This window comes from Chiloscyllium punctatum, chromosome 27 (assembly GCF_047496795.1).
Source record: "Chiloscyllium punctatum isolate Juve2018m chromosome 27, sChiPun1.3, whole genome shotgun sequence".
NCBI lineage: Eukaryota > Metazoa > Chordata > Chondrichthyes > Orectolobiformes > Hemiscylliidae > Chiloscyllium > Chiloscyllium punctatum.
In genome coordinates this window covers 3,103,996-3,116,119 of record NC_092765.1, presented here as the reverse complement: position 1 = coordinate 3,116,119, position 12,124 = coordinate 3,103,996, and the positions used below count along the sequence as shown (strand labels likewise).

General features: G+C 39.9%; 1 long non-coding RNA gene across 1 annotated transcript in view; it reads right to left on the bottom strand.

Moving 5' to 3' along the window:
- The window catches only part of LOC140453275 (uncharacterized), a 125,532-nt gene that overhangs the window by 75,885 nt on the left and 37,523 nt on the right, over positions 1-12,124 (bottom strand). The window lies entirely within an intron of this gene.

Sequence of the window (12,124 nt, the reverse complement as noted above, 5' to 3'; positions counted from 1 at the left end):
GGGAAGTCAAAAGTAATCCTCTCTGGGACCCAGCCATAATTTGGAAGACCCTCACCACTCATCACTATCTTTTCCTTAACCATGTCTAGAGAATGAACCGAACTCGTTTGATGTTTTATTCGAGATCAGAAACAGAGAGACATAGAAAATAGCGACAGGAGTAGGCCATTCAGCCCTTTGAGCCTGCTTTGTTACTCAATAGGATCATGGCTAATCCTCTATCTCACTGCCATATTCTCGCTCTCTCCCCTACCCCTTGATGCCTATAAAACCTAGAAATCTATCTCCTTGAATATAATCAGTGACTTAGTCTCCACAGCCTTCTGTGCTAGAGAATTTTGTAGTTTCACTATCTTTGACTGAAGAAATTTTTCCTCATCTTATTAGATTAACATTAAATTCTTTCACAAATACAAATACATGAATTAGGAACAAAATAGACCATTTGGCCCATTGACCCTGTTCTGCGATTTCATAAGACCACAGATGGCTAATCAAGTGGTTTCCTCAACCCACATTACTGCCTTCTCCTGATAATCTTTCACCCTCTTTGCTTATGAAGAATTTACCCACTTTCGGCTTCACAATATATGAAGACTCTGCTTCCACTACCTTGTCAGGAAGAGAGTTCCAAAGACTCATAACATTTTGAGAAATCCTTTTGCCTCATTTAGTTTTTAAATGGTCAACCCCTTATTTGTTCTCAATAAAATGCAATAGTCCAAATGTTAACTCACAAATATAATTAAACATTTAACATTTTATCTGAAACAGTTTTTGAAGAATGCTTTCAAGTGGAAAGTAGTCATGATGTATTGCCAAGGCTGGCAGGTTAAATATGAATGGTTAGGCAGAAAACCATTACATTTCCACTTACTTGGCAGTGACTGGGAAGATACAGGCAGAATAATCTTACAAATGATATGTGTCACCATGACTGATTAGGAGGGCTGACTAATTACTGTGTCAGATAAGCATTTAACAGCACCAATGGTTAAAAAAATGCCCTTCCATCAATAAGGGTATGCTTTTCTTCCATTTATAAAAACAAATATAAAATATCTAAGATTCCTTTGAAATTGAAGTCAAATTTCATTCTGTAAAAAGTAATACAAAAATAAACACTGTCATTACATAATCATCCAAAGTTGCTTTTATGCTAAAACAAAACATATCCATTTTCACTGAGGAAATAAAAGGTTGCATTCAGGAATTGGTTTAGCTCAGTTGGTTGGATTGTTGGTTTACAGAGTAGTGTGATACCAACAATGTAGGTTCAATTCCCATCACTGGTTTGAGGTTGCTATGAAGGACTCTCCTTCTCAACCTCTTCCCTTACCTGAGGTCTAATGGCCCTCAGGTTAAATCATCACCAGTTGCTTCCCTCTGTGACAGGAGAGCAGCCCCTATGGCCTGGTAAGACTATGGCAACACAATACTCTACATTGAAAAACTTCATAATCAAAGAGGAGTGTTGATTTCAAGCAGAGAGAGATTAGTGAATGGTTTGTTGATTTTTTTCCCTTTCGATTATTTACTTTCCTCACTCTCCAGTATTTGCCTAATACTGCAGCACAATGGAAGGGGCCATTGGTGAGTAATTGATGTGCATCCGTGAGGCTGAGGACCATGTGGTTGCAGGTTTAGGGAAGTGATCACAATTCTGTGCAGGAGGGTGAATAGCCTGAGGTCATGACCCATCCCAGTGCTAATGATTTAGTTCGAAATGAGGATCTGAAAGCACGTACAGGAAACTTGGAAGGAGATTGAAAAGTAAGAGCTTCAAAGCAGTAATTTCAGGATAACTCCCAGTCCCAATTACTAGTGAGCACAGACATGGAAGAATTGAATGATACAACATTACATAATCAAAAGATGTAGGAGCAGAAATAGCCATCTCAACCCAAGTCTGCTTTCCATTCAATGAGATCATGGCTGACCTGATAATCCTCAACTCCACTTTCCTGTCTTTTCCCATAACCTTTGATTCCCATACTGATTAAAAATCTCTCAGCCTTCAATTTTCTTGGGGACCCAACCTTGACAGTTCTCTTCAGTAATGAATTTCACAAACTAAAAACAAATTGCAGAGCCTTAAGTAAGATAGTGGAACAGAAGGACCTTGCGGTTCGACGTACAATTCTTTGAAAGTGGAATCACAAGTAGACAGGGCAGTGAAGAAGGCTTTTGGCTTTTGGCACACTGGTCTTCCTAAAGTCTATACTCAATGCCCTGATTGATGAAGTCATGTTGCAGTTGTACAGGATGTTGGTGAGGCCGCATTTGGAGTATTGTGTTCACTATCGATCACCCTGTTATAGGAAGGATGTTATTAAACTGGAATGAGTGCAGCATAAATTTACAAGGATGTTGCCTGGACTTAATGGTCTGAGTTATAGGGAGAGGTTAGATAAACTTGGACTTTTTTCTTTAGAGCATAGGAGACTGACGGGGGATCTTAGAGAAGTGTATATGAATATGAGAGGCATGGAGAAAGTGAATGCACTCAGGCTTTTTCCCAGGGTTGGGGAATCAAGGACGAGAGGGCATCAAATTAAGGTAAAAGGGGAAAGAATAAAAGGGAACCTGAGGGGCAACTTTTTTACATAAAAAGGTGGTATGTATATGGAATGAGCTGTCAGCAGAAGTGTTTGAGGCGGGTACATTAACAACATTTAAAAGACATTAGACAAATACATGGAGAGGAAAAGTTTTGGAAAATATGGAGACAGTGAGGGGTGCAGATGCTGAAGATCAGAGTCAAAAGGTATGGCGCTGGAAAAGCACAGCAGGTCAGGTAGCATCCAAGGAGCAGGACAGTCACCGTTTCAGGCATAAGCTCTTCATCAGGAATGTTGGGGAGGGAGGAGGGCTGATAAATAAATAGGAGGGTGGGGGTGGGGCTGGGGGGAAGGTAGCTGAGAAGGCATTAGGTGGGGGGGGTGATAGTAATAGATTGGAGCAGAGGGTGGATTGGATAAGTCCTCTTGAACTGTCCTACTTGTTCTTTTTCCTTCCTACCTAGCCACTACATCCTCCCCTCTGACCTCCCCCCAACCCCACCTTCCTATTTACCTTTCAGCCCTCCTCCCACCCCAACATTCCTGATGAAGGGCTTATGCCTGAAACAGTGACTCTCCTACTCCTTGGATGCTACCTGACCTGCTGTGCTTTTCCAATGCCACACTTTTCAACTTAGAAGGATATGGGCCAAGTGCAGGGAAATGGGGTTAGCGTGGATGGACATTTTGGTCGGCATGGACCAGTTTGGGCCAAAGGGCCTGTCTCCATGGTGTGAGACTCTATGACTCTATGTACCTTGCAGGATTGGAGCAAACAATCTCGTGGGAAGATTTGCTATTGTTGTTGGAGAGGATTTAAAATAAATTGGCAGGGGTTTGAGAACCAAATATGGATTTCATTTTCAAGGAAAATAAAACAGGTTTGAGCACTGTATGGTCCTGGTGGAGATACTATCTTGTCTTCACATCAAGAACATCCTGTGGCACCAATATCATGCTCAATGGGATAGAATTCTAAAAACTCAAGACTGGGCATCTATGATGTACAGTGGTCCATCAAAAGCAGCAGTATTATACTCTAAGATAATCTGTAACCTCACAATCTGGCTCCCATTTAACCATTACCATCAAGCCAGTAGATCAACACTGGTTCAGTGGAGGATACAGGAGGACATGCCTGGAGCAGCACCAGGTATATCTATGAATGAAGTGTTAACCCAGTAAAGTTCGCAAGTGGTACTATTTGTGTGCCAAATAGCATAAGCAGCAAGTGATAGACAGAGTTAAGTAATTCCACAACCAACAGATCAGCTATAAGCTCTGCAGTCCTGCCACATCCAGTTGTGAATGATGGTGGACATTTAAGCAACTCAGTGGAGGAGAAGGCTCCACAAATATCCCCATCCTCAATGATGGAAGAGCCCAGCACGTACAGTCATAGAGTCACAGAGATGTACAGCACAGAAATAGACCCTTCGGTCCAACTTGTCCATACTGACCAGATATCCTAAATTAATCTGGTCCCATTTGCCTGCATTTGACTCATATCCCTCTAAGCCCTTTCAATTCATATACCCATCCAGATGCCAGTTGTGATTGTACCAGCCTCCGCCACTTCCTTTGGCAGCTCATTCATCGGTGCAACAAAAAGGCCAAAACATTTGCAGTAATCGCCAGACAGAAGTGTCGAGTGGATGATCCATCTTGGCCTCATCCAGCAGTCCCCAGATGCCAGCCTTACAGATGCCAGCCTTTAGCCAGATCAATTTATTTCACATGATACCTTGAAATGATGAAAGGCATTCCACCGTGGCATTCCATCATTCTGCCAATAATACTGAAGACCTGTGCTCCTGATTGGTCAGGTCCTGTACAAGCACAGCCACGACACTGACATTTACAATCAATGTGGAAAATCACCCAGGTGTGTCACGTACGCAAAAAGCAGAACAAATCTCACATGGCTAATGATCGCCCCATCAATCTACTCTCGATCATCAGTAAAGTGTTAGAAGGTGTTATTGACAGTGCTATCAGCTACTCACTGACACACAGTTGGGGTTCTACCAGGGCCACTAACCTCATAATCTGTTACAGCCTTGGTTCAAGCATGAACAAAAGAGTTGAATTCCAAAGGTGAGGTGAGAGTGACCACCCTTCACATCAAGGCCACGTTTGACCATGTATGGCATCAAGAAGCCCGAGCAATACTGGAATCAACAGGATTCATGAGGAAAGCTATCTGCGGGTTAGAGTCATGGGAGGATGGTTGTGGTTGTTGTAGGTCAGTCATCTCAGCACCAGGACATCTCTGCAGGAGTTCCTCAGGGTAGTGTCCTAGGCCCAACCATTGTCAGCTGCTTCATTAATGACCTTCCTTCCATCATAAAGTCAGAATGGGGATGATCATCAATGATTGCACAATGTTCAACATCATTCGTGACTCCTCAGATACTGAAGCAGTCAATGTTCAAATGCATCAAGACATGAGCAATATCCTGGTCTGAGCTGACAAGTGGCAAGTAATATTTGTGCCACACAAATGTCAGGGAATGACCATCTTCAACAAAACAGAATGAAACCGTCATCCCTTGACATTTAGTGGCATTATTGTTGCTGAATCCCCCACTGCCATTATTCTGGGGGTTACTACTGATCAGAAACTGAACTGGACCTATCATTTACAGTGGTAACAACAGGAGACCAAATGCTAGGAATCTTGCAACAGGTAACTCACCATCTATAAGGCACAAGTCAGGAGTATGATAGAATACTCCCCACTTGCCTCCAACAACACTCAGGACAAGGCAGCCAGCTTAAGTTGCACCACATCCTCAAATACTTACTCCTTCCACCATCTACACCCAGTAGCAGCAGTGTGTACAATCTACAAGATGCCCTGCAGAAATTCACCTAGGCTCCTTAGAAAGCATCTTCAGAAGCTAAGGCCCAAGTAGAAAGACAAGGGCAGCAGATGTAAGGAACCATTACGCATATAATTTCTCCTCCTGACTCAGAAGTATATAATTGTTCCTCCAGTGCAATTGAATCAAAATCTTATAAGTCCCTCCCAAACAATATTGTGGTTGTACATACATCAAATGGGCAGCAGCAGGTCAAAAAGGCAGCTCACCACTAACTTCTTCAGGGCAACTAGGGATGGGCAAAAAAATGCTTAACCAGAGACATCTTTTCCCCTAAATGAATAAATAAGTCTTGAATGAGTTGTAAGCAAAAATGAAAGACAATGAAGTAATAGCAGGCATCAAATAGAATCAAAATGGAAAATAATGTTAAAAAGATTGAATTAAAGGTACATGATCTGAATGCATGTAGTATTCACTAAATAGTTTGATGATTTGAATCCACAAATTGAGCTAAATGAATATGACCTCGTTGTCATCAGAGATGTAAGTCTAGGGTCATCAAGTTTGGGAACTGAATATTAATGGCTATTCTACAGTTAGGAGGGATAGACAAAAAGGGAAAGGAGGAGGGCATCACCTCTCACAAAGAGTGACATCGGTATATTACATTGAAGGTGCAGAATCCATTTGTGTGGAGCTAAGAAACAGCAGGGAAAACAAACATTGGTGAGACTTTAAAGAACAGCAAAGTATAATATCAAGCACACTGTAAGTTAGGATAGTAAGTTTTGAGAAGATTTGTAACTCAGGTTGATGAAAAGTATGTAAGTAAGATCACTGAGCAGGAAGGTTTGTTTTCAGACATTTTGTCACCGTACTAGATGACATCATCAGTGATACACATGACATGGATAATATAGTATTATGGGTAACTTCAATTTGCATATAAACTAGGTTAACTAAGTCAGCTGTGATGCTGTGGAGGATGAATTCTTGGAGAGGGCATGAGATTGGTTTCTGGAGGAGTATGTAGATGAGCCAACTTGGGTTGTTTCAGATTTGATGTCATGAGAAAGGGCTAATTTATAACCTTGCTGTAGAACAGCCTGGGAAATAACGACCATAAAATGATGGAATTCTACATGAAATTTGAATGTGATGTAGTTCATTCCAAATATAGGAACTTAAATCTGAGCAAACAAAACCATGAGAGCATGAGGGAAAGTTATCTATGGTAAATTCATAAAATACACTAACAACATTTCACAGTGGACAGGTAATAGCCAGTATTGAAAGAAATATTACTAAGTCTACAAAAGATATGCATTCCTCTTAGGTGCAAACTCTCAAGTAAAAAGCAAATCAACCATGGGTTAATAAAAGAACTTAATGATTGTTTTACACCAAAAGGTACTAAACACATAAATGGAAAGCAGGTCACTAATACCAGTGCTTCACTGGAGGCTCACTGATGATGTTACTTAGTATGGTGATGAAATGTCTGAAAACAAGCCTTCTTGTTCAGTGAGTAAACTTACATCCAAAACTTCAATCTGAGCTACATATTTTCTCAAAACTCACTAAAGTGTGGAAACAGGCCCTTCAGCCCAAGTCCACACTGACCCTCCAAAGAGTATCCCAATCAGACCCATTCTCCCACCCTATTTCTCTACATTTACCTTTGACATTTACACCTAGCCTAAACAACCCTGAAGACAATGGGCAGTTTAGCATGGCCAATTCAATTAACCTGCACATCTTTGGATTGTGGGAGGAAACCCATATAGACACGGGGAGAACATGCAAACTCCATACAGACAGTCGCCTGTGGCTGGAATCAAACCCAGGACCCTGGCGCTGTGAGGCAGAAGTGCTAACTACTGAACCACCACGCTGCCCCTAATATCTAAACATTTTTAAAATAATGAAAACTGGGCAGAATCAACATGGACTTATGAAAGCTAAATCATATTTGACAAACTTGATTTTTTAAGGATGTTATGTGTCGCACAGACAAAGGAGAACCAGTGGATGTGGTGCCTTTGCATTTTCATAAGGCTTTTGATTAGATCTCAAACAGATTAATAAAAACATATTGGAAAGGGGGGGATGCACTAATATAGATTAAGAATTGCTTAATAGACAGAATGCAGAGAATAGGAATAATGTAAATGGATCATTCTCAGAATTGCAGGTTGTTGCTTTGTAGGGTACTGAAAGGGTTAGCACTCAGTTCACAATGATTTGGATGTGGGTGACCGACTGTAATATTTCCAAATTTGCTGATGATAGCTAATAAGGTAGGAAGGCAAGTTGTGAGGATGGTGTAAGGAGGCTTCAAGAGGACTTTGCCAGGTTTAGTGAATGGGCTAGAACATGGCAGATGAAACATAATGCAGTTAAGTATAAAGTTATTCAATTTAGTTGAAAATCAAGAGGCAGAATATCCCTTAAATGGTGAAGTGCATGTGTCCAAATGGATCTGGGTGTCGTTGATCAGGAGTCACTAACTGTTGGCATGCGTGTATAGCAGTTAGGAAAGCAAATTGTATTTGGGGATTCATTTCAAGAGGATTTGAAGACACAACATGTTTTGCTGCAGTTGTACCGAACCTTGGTTCAACCTCATCTGAAACATTATATCCAGTTTTGGTCTCCTTATTTAAGGAACTATATACTTGTCATGAAAAGAGTTCATTGAAGGTACACCAGATTAATCCAGGGGATGGCGGGATTCTTTTATGAGAGATTGAGAGGAGCAGGAGCGAGGATGTTTGTTGCAGTTATACAGAGCCTTGATGAGACCCCACCTGGAATATTATGCAATTTTATCTCTTTATCTGAGGAGGAATGTTTTTACTATCGAGGCAAAAAGGTTTATCAGATTGGTTCATGGAATGGCCGGACTGATGTATGAGAAGTTGAATTGGTTAGGCTTATATTCGCTGGAGGTCAGAAGATTTGGGGTGGGATCTCATAGAACCCAGAAAATCCTAACAGGACTAGAGAGGTTAGATGTTAAGTATATACCCAAGTACTGCGGAAGTCCAGAAGCAGATGTCAGTCTGAGGGTATGGGATAAACCATTTTGGATTGAGATGAGAAGAGATTTCTTCCCCCAGAGAGTGGTGAACCTGTGGAATTCACTACCACAGAAAACAGTCAAGGTCAAAACATTCTATAATTTCTAGATGGAATTGGAAATTGCACTTTGGGGCTAAAGGAATCACAGGATATGGGGTAAAGCAGGAAGTGGCTATTGAGTTGGATGATCAGCCATGATCAGAACGAATGACAGAATGGGCTTGAAGAGCCAAATGGCCTTCTCTGATGTTCTCTGTTTCTAATCTGAGTCTATGTTCTCTCGAGCTTTGAAGCATGAGAAGTGACATCATTGAAACTTACAAAATACTTAGAGTGTGACAAGTTATACATACTGTACGATGTTTCCATGGGTTGGTGGCTCTGTAACCATGAATCAAAAATCTCAGGATAAGTGGCAGACATAGTCATAGAGTCATAGATATGTACAGCATGGAAACAGACCCTTCGGTCCAACTCGTCCATGCCGACCAGATATCCCAAACTAATCTAGTCCCATTTGCCAGCACTTGGCCTGTATCCCTCTAAACCCTTTCTATTGATATACCTGTCCAGATGCTTGTGAAATGTTGCAATTGTACCAGCCTCCACTAATTCTTCTGACAGCTCATTCCATACATGCAACATCTAAGACTCATTCCATACACGCAACATCGAAGAATGAAATACATAATTTCTCCACTTGGAGGCTGGTGAGTCTTTGGAATTCTCGACGACTCAGTGCTTTGGAACCTCAATTATTGAGCACGCTCGAATCAGAAATCAATAGGCTTCTACACAGTAATGGAATATGGAGATAATGTGGGAAAGTAGCAGGGAGATGATTAATAATGTTCTAGAATGGTGAGTAAGGCTTGATGGGCTGAATGGCTTAACCCTCTTCCTATGAATGAGACAACTTTGAATAAAGGGAATTAATAGTCAAAATCCACTCAGCATACATACCAACTGAATCTACAAGATAACAAAGTTAATTTGTGCATTGTTTCCATCAATGAAGGTACAATGCTTTAGCACCATTTTTACCTTAAGAATATTTCAATTACACTTGTCAACACAATCATTGGGCAGAATTTAACTCAGGCAGTGGGATTCTGACTGCTGGCTGGAGAGGCCCATGTTGCCTTTTACAGGAAGACCCATCACATTAAGTGCCAGTCAAGTGGACCTTCTCAGATATGAACAGTCATTGATTGATCATTCATGGGCTTCAATTGATGGCAGAGTCGGAAGCCTTTCCATAAGGTAACTGCAGGAACCTTGTAAGGCTTCCTGCTATAGACTTGGTCAAGTAGCAAGGGTTCCCACCTACTACAACCCTCCCTGATTAGATCTGAGCCTCTACCCTAGCTCACCAGCAGGCAGAAAGTTAACCCTTTGTATCAATTTTCCACACTGCATTAACAACTTCTATTTAGCTTTCTCCCAGTGAACTGCGTTTTGTGATTTTAATTTTTTGGACTGAGGAACAATTCTCATTGAAGCTAGATGCTTTTACCCACTTTCTGGGAAATAGCTCCAGCACATATTTTATATCTACAATGCATATACAAAAATATGGCCCATTTATTTTTTTCAAAGGACTCAGCAATTTTTTTTAGTATTTTATTAAAGATATTCAAAGTCAAACAAAAGGCTTAAAATTCAATAACAGTTCAATCGTATATCTGCTACAAATTTTTTAAAAATCTATTATGGCACAAAATAAATTATGAACACATCAATATAACTCAGTACACCAACACTTTCCCTCTAAACATACAAGGACGTCTACACTGTACACATAAAAATCTTTTATACAAACATTTCAATGTCAGGCAGATCCATCTGTGTTGTTCTGAAGTATTAACTCCTATTCCCTCAATTCAAAACTATATCAGAATGGATCTTAAAAATGTAATTAGTAGTTGAGAATGATGTACCATTGCAGAATACTATTCCAGTTCTATTACATTGATGTATTGGGATGGAACCATTGTCAAATCATAGATAAAACATGGCTTACATCATCTTGCCGCTAAGTGTCTTTGTGTTCTATGGAGAATCTCTGGATATTGTTTTATTAACGTTTATTGATTAAAAATAAAACCTGCTGGTGGGGGAGCATAAAATCCAGATCATGGTTATTGATAAAAATCAGATGTATAAATGCCATGTTTTAAGTGGAGACTATGCAAGTATTTGAGAATCTTGCCCACCTTTCTTTCCAAGAGTGATACTATCACTATTAATGGGCATGGTCTAACAGTGTGGAATAGGAAAATATCCTGTGGCCTGACAATTTAACTTATGCCATGGACCTGCATACTATGGAGCAATCTATTAGAGTGCTACAACTAATTTGTGGCTTGTATCCTAAAGTGGTAAACACAAATGTTTCCAATATTAGCAGATGAACATTTAATGTTTCTGCAGCTAATGGCTTTTCTTAAAAAGTAGCAAAGAATTTCATATGATTGTGTTAAGAATTTACTGGCTAATATCTCATCCACTGACAGGTCTGTATCTTTTATCTTTTGACCTTCCAATAAGTGAATTAGCAGTTTTGACTTTATTTGTAATTTGGTAAAAAAACATTTTTCCAATGTTTATATCCACTCTTACTTCTCAATGCCTTCTTTGTCTTACCCCAGATTGTTCACTTGACAAGGTTGTGATGTTTGAAAATTGATCCGATTACAGACAGAGGGATGAAGGAACTAAATAGTAATGACCAATAAAAGTTTTTAGTTAATGTTCAATATTCTATACAAACTACTTTATAGATAGTTTGCAAAATTAATGCTCTGCAAATTTGTAAAGATGCAGCTTAGAAAATATTGCCAATAGGACAGGATAGAAAAAAGTCAATGATCTAGAATAAATTAAACTCATGATCTTTGACAATTCCACATTGTCTGTTTCCCTGCTGTACATTTCTATGGCTCTGTGACCAGGCTATCTGATCTCAGTCTTGGGTCCCCACCCCCAGTTTAGATAGAAAAGAAAAACAGCCTGCATTCCTAATGACTCTTGCCCGAAGCTCACTAGGACAGTTGAGGGCTTGATATCCTGAAATATAAATAAAATATCATCCTTCATCTCCAGGACTCAGCCACAAATGATGGCTATGACCACAATTAGCCATCATAAAACAATATACTGAGAACACTGGTGCAAAGGAGCTGTACTTCAGCATGAAACCCATGCCCTCAGGAGAGAGGAGAAAACATTTATAAGATGGAATCTTAAAAAAAAACATTTCGGTAAACAAGGAGCTGGGACTTCCAAGATCTTCAGAGCAAGTTTTTGTTTCACTTGTTTCTCAAGTGTTGAGAAAAATTGTATAATGATTATATTGCTCAAATTTTAAAATGATTTACCACCATAAGTCTCAATAATTTTCCTAATTTAGATGAATTTATTTAGTCCCCTGGCTGGTTAAAAATTTAACACTAGTCAGAATTTGAGCATCAGGTTTTTTTTTCAGTGGAAGAAGACTTCCAGTTGTCCCACTTCGGTTGGATTACACCTTCTGTCCACTAACTATCCAGTATCATTGACTAAATTCACGGAGAATTTAATCCATTAGCATTGACTGCCTAAAGGAGGGCATACAATGTAGATCTATGAGACAGGGCTAGAAAATGAGGA